The sequence below is a fragment of the Melanerpes formicivorus genome, unplaced genomic scaffold, assembly GCF_026170545.1.
Source record: "Melanerpes formicivorus ecotype bairdi unplaced genomic scaffold, bMelFor1.0.p_v2 SCAF_3, whole genome shotgun sequence".
NCBI classification, from domain to species: Eukaryota; Metazoa; Chordata; class Aves; order Piciformes; family Picidae; genus Melanerpes; species Melanerpes formicivorus.
The window spans coordinates 35505665-35518811 of NW_027142355.1; the positions used below are offsets into that span (position 1 = coordinate 35505665).

At 42.6% G+C, this 13147-nt stretch overlaps 1 long non-coding RNA gene across 3 annotated transcripts in view; it reads left to right on the forward strand.

The window, feature by feature from the left end:
* The window catches only part of LOC137459403 (uncharacterized), a 148003-nt gene that overhangs the window by 47853 nt on the left and 87003 nt on the right, over window positions 1-13147 (forward strand). Inside the window, exon 5 of one of the 3 annotated variants that reach the window (XR_010992298.1) lies at window positions 10373-10477. The exons of the other annotated variants lie outside the window; for them this stretch is intronic. This is a non-coding gene — a long non-coding RNA (uncharacterized lncRNA). The remainder of the gene's footprint in view (window positions 1-10372; window positions 10478-13147) is intronic. 3 annotated transcript variants of the gene reach the window in all.

The window sequence follows — 13147 nt, forward strand, 5'->3', positions numbered from 1 at the left end:
CAGAAAGAGTTTCTGCAAAATTTGTAAAAGGACCAGCAAGGTGGCTCTCACTGACCTTGTGATTTAATTCTGCCATGTTCCTTTGTCTATAGTCTCCAGCATAAACTACAAACATTTAAAGATGAGTAGTGGGAATATGCTCTCACTGCACATAGGTCACCTAACACAGGGCAGGCCCTGACACATAAGGTGCTGAGTTAATAATCCTTGGGCCTGTGTGTATCAATTTCAGCACCCAAAGCTAATGGAAATAACTTCTCAGAGTTATTTATTTATTTGTTTATTTTAACATTTTGGCACCCTTTTCCCCACAGAAGATTAGAGAATGAGTTCATCATGAAAGTACAGACAACAATTCTAATGTTGGCTCTCGTTAAACAGATGAGTAAAATGTACGGAACTGACCTTTATATCCTTCTAAGCCAAGTCTCCCTAATCTTTCAAATCCAGTTCAATCTTATTATCAACTCACTTGGCAGAATTAATATGCTAAAATGGGCACTTTTCCAAGTATTTTTTTGCACTTGGTTTCTGTCATGCCACTTCAATTGCAAATTATCTCTTTACAAAGGTTAATCTTACATAATGAATGACTATAAGCAAAAAGACAAACGATGCAACTGACTACATTAAAACCTAAAGAGGTAAGTAGTCTTGTAAACTTGAGAAAAGGATATTAGATACCTATATTTATGCTGTGATCAAACCAAAACCAAACCAAACCAAACCAGGTTGGAAGAGACCTTCAAGATCATCGCGTCCAACCCATCAACAAATCCAACCCACCTAAACAACTAACCCATGGCACCAAGCACCCCACCAAGTCTCCTCCTGAAAACCTCCAACGACAGCGACTCCACCACCTTCTTGGGCAGCCCATTCCAATGGGCAATCACTCTCTCTGTATAGAACTTCTTCCTAACATCCAACCTAAACCTCCCCTGGTGCAGCCTGAGACTGTGTCCTCTTGTTCTGGTACTGGATGCCTGGGAGAAGAGACCAACCTTTGCCTGTCTACAACCCCCCTTCAGGTAGTTGTAGACAGCAATAAGGTCACCCCTGAGTCTCCTCTTCTCCAGGCTAAGCAATTCCAGCTCCCTCAGTCTTTCCTCATAGGGCTTGTGTTCCAAACCCCTCACCAACTTTGTTGCCCTTCTCTGGACTCGTTCCAGCAACTCAACATCCTTCCTAAACTGAGGGGCCCAGAATTCAATCAATCCAATCTACATGTCACATAGAAAAGGAAACAATCAAACTGCTCTGAATCTTCTGGAAATTAAGATTGTTTCCTTTTCACACTGAAATACCAAATGCAAATGGTGCTAAATGGAAATCTCTTAGTAATGGTTTGGATAATAAAGCAGTTAACTATTTTGCCTGCTCAGCCTGGAACACTAAATGGGTTATAACTTCCATATTTAGCATCAAACTAAAAATAACTTGTGATTGGCTAAATCACTGGTACACTCACAACTTCTAATAGAATTCTTTTGGCCACACAGAGGGGTAACTTTGTAAACTGTTGTGCTAGCAATGTCCTAATCATCTAAGTTCAGTGCAAAGACATAGGCACAATATATACTTCTCTATTGTTCAGGAACTTGTTTACACCAACATTATTGTTACCATACATAAGGATGTGAAGAACAATCTGATTACCCCTGGGATGGTAATAGAACTGTGACCACAATGATCAGCTATTTGAAAACTATCAGTTATCCTATGTCTTCAGAGTGAGACATAGCCATTAAAAGATGAGCTGTTACCTGAGCACAGGCAACATTCTCAAGAGCATTGTTTGTAAAAGATGACAAGAATTTTTTTGCTTGGGTTGCTTGGGTGGGGTCTTTATTTATTTATATATGGTTTTTTAATTCCTACCATCAGAATGGGGAATTTCAGATTTGCCTAAACACTCATTAAAATTGAAACATACTGCAGATGAGCCAAGAGTAAAAGACTCCTGTTGTGAAGGAATGTAATAAATCGCTGCACTGAATGCAGAAGAAAGCTTTATTGATAAAACTGGTCTTGAGATTTGATGCTCTTCACTGAAGGAAAGAAAAAAAGAAGGTGGTATTGCTATTATTTTACCAGGCAGCTAGTGGTGTTTCTGCCCTACTTGCTCTTCTCTAAAAAAGTATGCACATTTATTGCTAGAGTTTTCACAAACTCCCAGTGATCTCAGGAGGAAATCCTGTTTTGTCTAGAAACAAGCTATGCTTGGTCAGCAGAGATAAGTTGGACTTCTAGTTTCCTACTGAGGTATCCTCAATTCCTTCCTGCTGTCTGATACTGTTTAAGAGAGAAACCAAATAGGCTTGTGGTTTCCATTGCATCAATCCTGTAATCTTTAAAACAAAACTTTGTATTACTTACAGATAGGTACACTTGTAGGACAGCTATCCTTGCTATGTCCTGTGGAATGGTAGTGGTCTGGGATGGCAACCAAGCAGGCTGAGGAAACACAGCCTAAGTGGATCTACATCCACTTATTTCCATTGAGGTCCATAAACCCTGGCATGACCATCTGTGATGTAACACTCCCTTTGCTGAATAATACATCTGTGTCTGGTATTTTCATTGTCTTTCCTCCCATCCAATGTCATAAATAATATGAAAATCCAGAAGATTATTAAAAAGGAATTCTTTCTGACATTACAATTTTAATAATAGGCTCAAACAGTGATGTTTGTCCCAAATACTAGAGGGAAGAAGAACAGCCTGGCAGGCCAAACACAGAGTTGCCCTCAGAGCTGAAAGCATTTCCAAAACAGTGAAAAAGGTCATCAATCCTGCATTGATTCTGATGCTATCTCAGCCACCTTCTTCCTCTCAAACAAAACCCATCACTGTCTTCTATGCCTTACTTCTGAAACCACTGTAATATTCATCGATGCCAAGAATAGGCTCTGAAGCTTTTATTATGTAAAGACCATGAAACATCATGATGTACACAGGCCTTGAGCACAAGCCCTATGAGGAGAGGCTGAGGGAGCTGGGATTGTTTAGCCTGGAGAAGAGGAGGCTCAGGGGAGACTTTATTGCTGTCTACAACTACCTGAAGGGAGGTTGTAGCCAGGAGGGGGTTGGTCACTCCTCCCAGGCAACCAGCACCAGAACAAGAGGACACAATCTCAAGCTGTGCCAGGGGAAGTTTAGGCTTGAGGGGAGGAGAAAGTTCTTCACAGAGAAAGTTGTTAGGCATTGGAATGTGCTGCCCAGGGAGGTGGTGGAGTCACCATCCCTGGAGGTGTTCAAGAGGGGATTGGATGTGGCACTAGGTGCCATGGTCTAGTAGCCATGAGGTGTTTGGTGACAGGTTGGACTTGATGATCTTTGGGGTCTTTTCCAATCTTGTTGATTCTATGATTTTATAGAAAGCTGGCAGTGAGCTGGTCAGAGTACCCAGCTCTTATGCCTGCCTCTGCTGAGTCCCCAGATAAAGTGCTGAGCCATCTTCCAGACCTATGTCAGGTATTTAAACACTTTTGCATGCATGGCACAGACTTGTGCTACCTATGGAGACTGTCAATATGAGGACAACAAGATATACATATAAAATTATGAACACAGCAATATGCCCAGATCCTTGGTGCCCTTGGCTCCTTTGATCCACCCATAAGAAAAATTAACTTGTCTTCTTTAATTGACACAGAAATTTGTGGCCTCATACAAGAATGGTTGCTGAACTTGAGTTACAATCACTTTCTTTTCATATGAGCATTTAACAGAAGGACTTTAGAAAACAACAATATTAAGCAGCCACTGATTCTTCTGATTAGTTCTTGGCTTGCTTTTCATTCTAATTAATACAATAGTTTAATTAGCATAGCTGTTCATTATCTTTCTGAGTACGCATTTTGCACACTCACCCCTACTTCTGCCACCTTGTTTTGATCAATCACAATATGTCCACGTTGTTTTTAGCGGATTTTAACCTCTATGTGCCATGTGGCAGTGGGAAGAAACTTCTGTTTCAGTATTGTCAATATTAAAAAGCCCCCCAACAAAACAGCCACAAAGTCTGAAAGAAACCACACGTGCTGCAAAACCATCAAAGAGCAGGGCTCAGCAACATAGGAGAAGTTCTGTCTGTAACCTAGATTGAATGAGATTGGGAAATTTTCAGAGACTGTGCTTGAGTCAATGCCTGAACTAAAACCTGGCTGTTCTGTTTCATCAGTTTATCTTGCAAATGAGTATTTTGCATACTCCAAGAAAATTACAGGTCTTTCAAAGACAGGTTGTTCATTTTCATGTATTAGCAATCTGCTAAATGTTACAATCTTCTGTGCACAATGCAAAAAACTGCTACAAATGGCCACTTTACTGTCTGACCATTTCTGAAACATATTGTCTTCAGATCTGCCTTCATTTTTCAGGTCCAGTTGAGGTCTACAGAATAAGCCAAAGCCCACAGCAGAAGTCAATGGCAGAAGGCCCAAGCACTTAAAGTTTCTGTCTCCAGCTCTTTTCAAGCTGTTTGAGCATGACCTTTCTGACAGAAGCATACACAGCCAGCTACTTGTTTTATAGGAAATTGAGATCTTCTGCTTAGTGGAAACAAAATCCAGCCTGTGTCTGCTTGGGTGTCTTCTGAGGAGCCAGCCCAGATGGGGCATGGCAGACATTAGCCCACAGCAGGCAGCAGCAGCTTGACCAGAGCTGTGGAGTGTCCCTGCACAGTGATGGACTACAAGGGGTCACTACTGTAGAAAGCCCTGGCTCCTGGGTGTCATGCAGATGGGGTGGATCATGCAGATATGGACACCCTGCCCTGAATCACCTGGCGCTGGAGTGTTCTAGCCCTGAGCATTCCCGTGAAGCTGATCAGCTGCTCAGAGAGGAAAAGACAAGGAAGTGGTGAGAGTTCACTAATAAGCTCATGGGGTGAGGAAGTGGAATCTGGCTGAGCTTCTGCAGGATGTTTATCAGAGTCTGTGGTGCATAAAAGCAGCCAAATTGCTTTCCAAGCTCAGCCAGATATGGAAACAAGTCAGGCGCTTTTTGCACGGTGCTGCATTTACAGGAACAATTTAGCAGCTTCAGCAGGGGGCTGTGTCTGCAGTGGGTGATGACCTGCCAGGGTCTTGGATGCTTTTGCAGCATGTTACTCTTCTGCTTGGCCATTGGCTGCCCACAGCCACCAGTAAATTGACTGTAATCCCCTCTTCCATCTGGACGCTTCTCACAGTGGATACTTTCCAAACAGAGTGATACAAACACACTGCTCTGTTGGATCAAGCATAAACCCAATGGAAACTATGCACTCACTGCCTCCTTTTCCATTTTTTGACAGTATGAAACACAGACATCCACATCATAAATAGGAAGAGACCATCAACAAAGTCATTGCAGCTTAAGTTTCTTTTGCTTCTTTTTTGTTTCTTCTTTTTTTCAAGTAGAAGTTTGGGTTTCTGTAATAATGTTATGGATGAATATTTTTTCCACAGATGCTTAGACTCATTCCTATAGGAAGTTAACAGAAAACACAAATATAAATGACTTAAGGGCAAATTCATGACCAAGAGGCTCATCGTCTGCTACCATGGCAATCCACATATAAACCCCAACTAAGCATGTTCCTAAACTCAAAACTACTGGAAAAGGAGGTGTTCTTGTGAGAGAAACACTGCATAATAGCTTTGTTTTTAATTGGCTTTTCTTAAGCTGACATCTATGATACCAGATATCAAACTAGTTAGAGAGTCACCATGAGTAAAATTTTAGATATCTGACCTTCCTCTCATGTCACCACTCTCATGGTGAAGAACCTCCTCCTCACATCCAGCCTGAATCTCCCCACCTCCAGCTTCATTCCATTCCCCCTAGTCCTATCACTACCTGAGATCCTGAGAAGTCCCTCCCCAGCCTTCCTGTAGGCCCCGCCCTGGAATGGGTTGTCCAGGGAGGTGGCTGAGGCCCCATCCCTGGAGGTGTTTAAGCCCAGGCTGGACGAGGCTCTGGCCAGCCTGATCTAGTGTGGAGTGTCCCTGCCCATGGCAGGGGGGTTGGAACTAGATGATCCTTGTGGTCCCCTCCAACCCTGACTGATACTATGATACTATGATAACTGGGATTTGAGACAATCGCACAGGGGTTAGTAGAAGACAGTGAAAAATGGACTTACCAAAAAAATTGATAAAGGGAATTAAATTCCTCTACACCACACCTATATTATGCTCTCACAAGGAAAATAAGACTGCAATGACAAGTTCCTGGAGAAGGGCTCTTCCAGCACCACATTTGGGAGTTTCTTCCACCACTAACGCACTTGGTAGGTGTAAAAGTCTCTAGCTGCGCCAGGGGAAATTTAGGCTCAAGGTGAGGAGAAGGTTCTTCACAGAAAGAGTAATTGGCCAGTGGAATGTGCTGCCCAGGGAGGTGGAGGAGTCACTGTCCCTGGAGGTGTTCTAAGAAGGATTGGATGTGGCACTTGAGGCCATGGTTTAGTTGTCATGAGGTATTGGGTATTAGGTAATAGGTTGGACTTGATGATCTCTGAGGTCTTTTCCAACCTGGTTGATTCTGTAATTCTGTAAAGGGAAAAGTGACACTCTCTGGCACACCAGTTGCTTTGCCTATGTGCTGCTTCAGCAAAACTGAGGGCTGTTATGAAGGGGGTGTGTGTGTATATATATATATGTATAGATAAATTAATCAGTGTTTATAGACATAGAAATAGATTCCTGTAAGTTATAACTAATATACTTGTTATTCACAAACAATGTAGGGAAAGAGATGTCACTGTAAAGTCATTCAGACAAAACTTTCAATTCAGTCCTATCATTTGTGGTTGTGTGTTCAAATCCCAGCGCTGTCCTTGGGAAGGAAGCGCACTTGCAGCAGCCCAGGCTGGGTCGGGTTGTCTGTGGAGCAACTCCCTGGGAGCTGTCTGGGGAGCAGAGCATGAGGCAGCCGTGTGACTTGTCAGCAAGGGCAGCCAGTGGCCTCCTGGTCTACACAAACAGGGGCACGGCCAGTAGATTGAGGGATGTGAGTTAGCAGATTACATCCAAAATACTGCTTCCAGTTCTCACTGGCCCTGACCCAGCACAAAAATTACCTGAATAGGTAGGAGTGAGATCACTGGAGGAGCCTGAAGGAGCACTTGCACTTTGAGGCAAGGATGACCATGTACAAGTGGAGAAATGTTTCACCTGAGCCCATGTTCACATCATGCAGCTTTATTGGCTTAATCATAACAGAAGTGATTTCTATATAGCTGAGTTGTGGGTTATCTTCTGGTTACTCAGCTGATAATGAATTGTGAAGGCCATGAAGAGTGTGTTTCAAATTTGTTAATTTCTTTTAAACTATTAAATTAAAAACTGCTTTCCTGAAGCAACATAATTTCCCTTTTAGCTGCTTTCCTTCCGGGCACCAGGATTGGCTGACAGATTGAAAGGTCCTGTGATTGGGAATGTTGACACATATTGGATGCAAGTAAAATCATCCCTTATCCTGTCTGTGATGCATTCTCCTTTTAAAAGCAATGACAGCCTACACACCTAAGACTTCATGTTTTGCAGCCTCTATGAAAGTGGAACAGAGGGGATTAAAATCCTCCAGAGGAGAGAAGTCAATTAAATGAAGTCTCTTATGTCTTAGCTGAACAGTCTTAACTACTGAATTCTTGTACAAATAGGAGAGGCAGTGGTGACATTTGCTCAGTTTTGGAAAGAAGTGTCATAGTTCCTGCTTTCAGTCAACACCATATTGAAATACTTCAGTTAAGACCAGCTGAAATTCCAACCTGTGCCTGACCACAGCCTAATATAACCTATTTCCATCATGCCCTGTCATGTGGTCAGTTCCTCTGCCATGTGCTGGGTACTGCAGCAGTGCTGTGCTGGGAGCTCCAACCCCCATAGCAAGGACCCCAGGCCTGCTGGCTCCCCACTACCACTTCTCCCTCTTAAAGGGGTGGTATACAAAGGAAAAGACAGTTTATGTTTAGCAATCTGAATAAACTGCATCAGCTATTTCCCTTGACTTCAGTCTGCTTCCTAGGTGACCGCAAGGTGGATTTGCTGCTTGATTTCTCTTGCTGCCCCAGGAGATGGCTCTTTGAAACTTCTGCATGCAGAGGTACCTCACTTCTCTCACTGGCTGCATCCAGAGCTCCCCTGTGAGGTTGAGTGTCACCAGGACAGCACTGTGATCACCATAATGTGTATTCTGCCAGGACCTGTGTCCTCTTCTGGTTATAGAACAAAGCCTTTCTAGCCCTGAGAAGATGAAGGTTTTCAGCATTTTATAGGTATAGGCTCTAAAGTCTGTAATAGAAGAGCCAACTAGGAAAAATATTAAAGGTGGAATAACTAATCTATGTCTAATCATTAATGAACTTTACTGAATCTTTAAATAACCTGGCACTTTTTGGTTATTAGGACTTTGTATCCTACAGGTATTCAGAGGTTGTGGTTTGCCTATTCATACTTTTTTTTTTTTGCTGTGAAGCCAGAAATAATTGTCATGAGTTTCATGTCATGATGTGCTTTTATAAAATGTGTGTTGAAGATGAATGATCTAGTAATGAGCTGGTACTGCTGCACCCTTTGGTGAAAGCTTCATGCATTAACTACATCATTCAAATCTCGTGTGCCTCATATTCTGAATAGCCTTGACTAGATTGTGAGATGATGCAGCTGATATTTAAGGAACAAAATCCCCACCTAATGTGACTTTGGAGAATTAGGGTTTCTGAGGGAAAATGTAAGGAACTGACAGCTGGATGCCATTTTATAGGCACTTATCTTCTAGTGCTAAGCACTTAGAGTGCAGGCCAGTAGGCAAATTTAGAGTCTTATTTTTCAGGCTCTGGGTTGAGAAAAGAACTGCTAAGCTTCTTGGCACTATTACTGAAGAGTGGTGGAAAACAGCATAAATTGCACTTCGATTTCTTTATGCCTACAACAAACTTACATATTACAGAGCTTAAAAAGACAAGTGTTAGAGTCCTCTGAAGATCATGTCTTTAGTCATTAGTATGTGACAGAAGAGATCAAGTCTATCCTGGTGGCTCTAAGACCATTTTACTAGAGAGAAGTGCTCAGCTGTTTATAATTCTGGTCAGTCAGATGTATATAACCTTTGGTGGTACTGCAGTTCAGGAAAGATCATTGAGATGCACTTCACAGACAAGCACTTGTGACTGGCTCACAAGCTGGTGTCCTGGTGGCTCACAAGAATGTACAACTTACACAGTAATGTATGTAAAACTGTGTCCAAAAAGGCTAACATCTGAGTGATGCAGTATTCTCTAATCTAAGTTAATTTCTTTTAGTTTTTCATTATATTTCAGATATGGTCTCATAGTCATAATTTTCTGTCTCATTTTACCTGGCTGGCTGCAACATCATAGAGTAGGTGGCTTGGGTCTGACCTGGCAAGCAGCTCTGCCAAACCCTGTTCTCACTGCATAAGACCAGGGTGATGTTTTTGGGCTAATCCAAGTCCTTCACATGTCTTAAATTTATTTTGCCAGTGATGCAGTAGGAAGCCCAAACTTTTAATCCTCTTATATCAATGGCTGAAACTGGAAACCCTACTGAAAATCCCATCTAATTTCTGCCACTTGTGAGCTGAGGTGCTCCACAGTGACTTGATGCAAACAGGTTAATGCTTATATTCTGGTTAAAGTATTGCAGGTAGAAACACTGCTTTTGCTATGTGCTGTGCTCTGGTACCCTGTTGCATGGTCTTGCTTGGACTGCATTGCAGCTAGGAATGCTAAGTCTGCATCCTACATTTTTGAGCATGCAGAACTGCTTCTCTACTACGGGGTTTTCTGGGCTAGGGTTTTCTTGTCCTTCTGAAAATGCCAAAAGAACTACAATACTTGTAGGACTAAAAGAATCCTTCTTTATGCTCTTTCTGCTTCCTATTTTCTTGAATTACTCGCCTTCAAACTTTGTTATTTGAATTTTAGACTGCATTCTCTATTGGATTAGTTAATGCAGTAAAAGCATCCCTGTAGCTGAGTTCATGATTTTTGTGTAATGACAATATGTGTCCAAGAAGCAGTACTTTTGTTACAGGTCAATCGAACTGCACAGTGATTTCAGGACCACAGAGACAAATTTTCTTTTAAAATTGAAGCCAAGAGTGGAATAACATGGGGAACATATGCTACTCCTTTATATCCATAATGTTTACTATGCAATTAGTAAAAATTAAGGAAAATGAATGTACCTTGTTATAATGTAAGGAACAACAATGACACTTCCAAGGATTCTCTCTCCTGACATTGGGGTTGGACTCGATGATCTCCTGAGGTCCCTTCCAATCTCTAATGTACTGTGATACTGTGACATCCCTTTGTGTTTTGGTTTACATTGTTGTTTCATAACAAATATTTCACCAGTGGCAAAGACACAGATACTGTATCAGAGGAATGACCCCTTGGTTCTGTGATCTGTTCCAGAAGGATGGAGGTGTGTTTGACACCATGTGAGGCTTCAGAAGAAAGGTAATAGCACTTATCTACTTAACAGTGTTTTCAGTGTGGAGCTATCTGTTTTCATAGCACTGCTGCATTTGGAATCATCAATTGCTCTGCTTTTGATTCTTGAAGATACAACTCAGCAAAGAAACAAAGAGGGGAACTTTGATTCTTCTTTTTCCTCCCTTCTTGAATGACACAGTGCCAGAGTGATCTCATTTCATTTTTCAGGAGAAATAAGACTTGATAATAGGAATAAGCATGCAGAAAAAGGGAGGTAAGTGAACAGATGTGCAGAGAAAATCACGGGGTAGAAATCTGCCCCTTGGGCTACTGAACATATTGCATATGAACTCAGCATAAAAGCTCTATAAGCCTTGGCTCTCTGATAGCAATTATGATCAACCTGTGACCAAACAGCTTAAAAGACTGCTTAGCAGCTGCATTTACTCAGAGTTCCCAGAGGCAGACGTGAGTCAGTGAAAACAAATCTGGATGCTGTGACATTGCACAGCCTTCTACTCACAATTACAATGAAGATGAACAGCAGAAACTTCTGTGATTTTTTTTTTCCCCACAGAGGGTCTCTGAAGACCACGCATGCACCAGTGCAATCACACTAGAGCAGGTCAACAGCAGGACAGAAATCTGTGATTAATGAATGATCCACAATTACCACCAGTCACTGCAGCACCATTGAAAAATGGATGTAGAACTATGTGTAGAATTGTCTGAGAAATATTGTCCAGAAGGCTCTATTATGATAGAAAGCTGACTTTTCACTCCTTTCCCCCATGGCCCAAACAAAATCTACGCTACAAATGTCTGCATCTCCATATTTAACTCCAACACCAAACTCAATGACCTTAAAAGGAGGTTGATACCAAGCCTAATGTGATTATTGCCTTCAGATTGCCTACCACTACATCTAAAAAGCAGTTGCAGGAATGATTGCAGTACCCTACCATAGTTATAATACTAGTCTGAACCAGGTTGAATAGCAGTAGCAGACTTGTTTAGTCATTATAGGTTGTGGTGTTTTGATCTGCTGCAACTGGGCTGGCACCATGACCAGCAGCTTGGTGGGTAAAAGCCAGTGTGGGTCAAGATTGACATAGCAATGCTGATCTAAAACAAGTGAGATTCTGACTCCTAAATCTCACTGTCTTGTCACACTGCTACAAGTGGAATTAAGATTTTAATCCAAAATAGCATCCCCAAGAGAAGAATTGGACTTGCAGTGTCCAAATCTCATCACACTGTGAACAAGAGTTCAACACACAGCTGAACCAGTTTCCAGTGGAAAACAAGTCCAGCATCAGCTACCATTGCTCCATCTTATCTTTTCACACCTTCATAGCTCAGCCCAAGGATCCTCTGTGCATTATACATCTGACACAGCTCCACCACCCACCATGTCCGGTTAAGTTTCACTCTCCATCCTAATGTACGTACTTTTTTGTCATGAAGTAAATACAGACAGACTCAGCCAATCTCAGCTGTTACTGGGAACTGGAAAGCAGTAGAAAGGGTCCAGCTGTTATGGGTGTTGCCTTGGATGACATTAAGGACTGTAGGGAATAAAGCATCTGTCGTCCACACATATGAGGAAGAAGCAAAGGGTATTAAAATGATCTATGATAAGAGAATTTCCACAGCATTGCATTTTCCCAACACAGCACAACTCCAGTGGAAAATGAGGGTGAGGTTCATGTACCAGCATGGAGCAAAAAAAACCATGCCAAATTACTCAGACAAGGGCTGGTCACCCTGTGTTGTCCAAGTATTCTCTTGCTTGCTTGCTTGCTTGCTTTCTTGCTATCCCAGACCACAGTACACCGTATTTCACATTGCACCGTATTTTACTTGCATTTTTTGTTGGGTTACTTTGTTCTATGTGGTTTCTCCCAGCATGGTTTCCATCAATTGGCTGGAGATGCTACCCAGTAGCAGTGCTGTTTCCACATGTTAATATTGACAACAAAGTGGACTTCAGAGAAGACAGCTAACTATTATGAAGGGCTGTGGGAATGAACCTTTATTAGAATAAACCGAACCAGGTTGGAAGAGACCTTCAAGATCATCATGTCCAACCCATCAACCAATCCAACCCACCTAAACAGCTAACCCATGGCACCAAGCAACCCATCAAGTCTCCTTCTGAACACCTTCAATGACGGCGACTCCACCACCTCCCCGGGCAACCCATTCCATAGCGCAATCACTCTTTCTGTATAGAACTTCTTCCTAACATCCAACCTGAACCTCCCCTGGTGCAGCCTGAGACTGTGTCCTCTTGTTCTGGTACTGGGTGCCTGGGAGAAGAGACCATCATCCGCCTGTCTACAACCTCCATTCAGGTAGTTGTAGAGAGTGATAAGGTCACCCCTGAGTCTCCTCTTCTCCAGGCTGAGCAACCCCAGCTCCCTCAGCCTCTCCTCATAGGGCTTGTGTTCCAAACCCCTCACCAACTTTGTTGCTCTTCTCTGGACACGTTCCAGCAAGTCAACATCCTTCCTAAACTGAGGAGCCCAGAACTGGACACAGGACTCTAGGTGTGGCCTAACCAGTGCAGTGTACAGGGGCAAAATGACCTCCCTGCTCCTGCTGGCCACACTGTTCCTGATGCAGGCCAGGATGCCATTGGCCCTCTTGGCTGCCTGGGCACACTGCAGGCTCATGTTCAGCCTACCATCG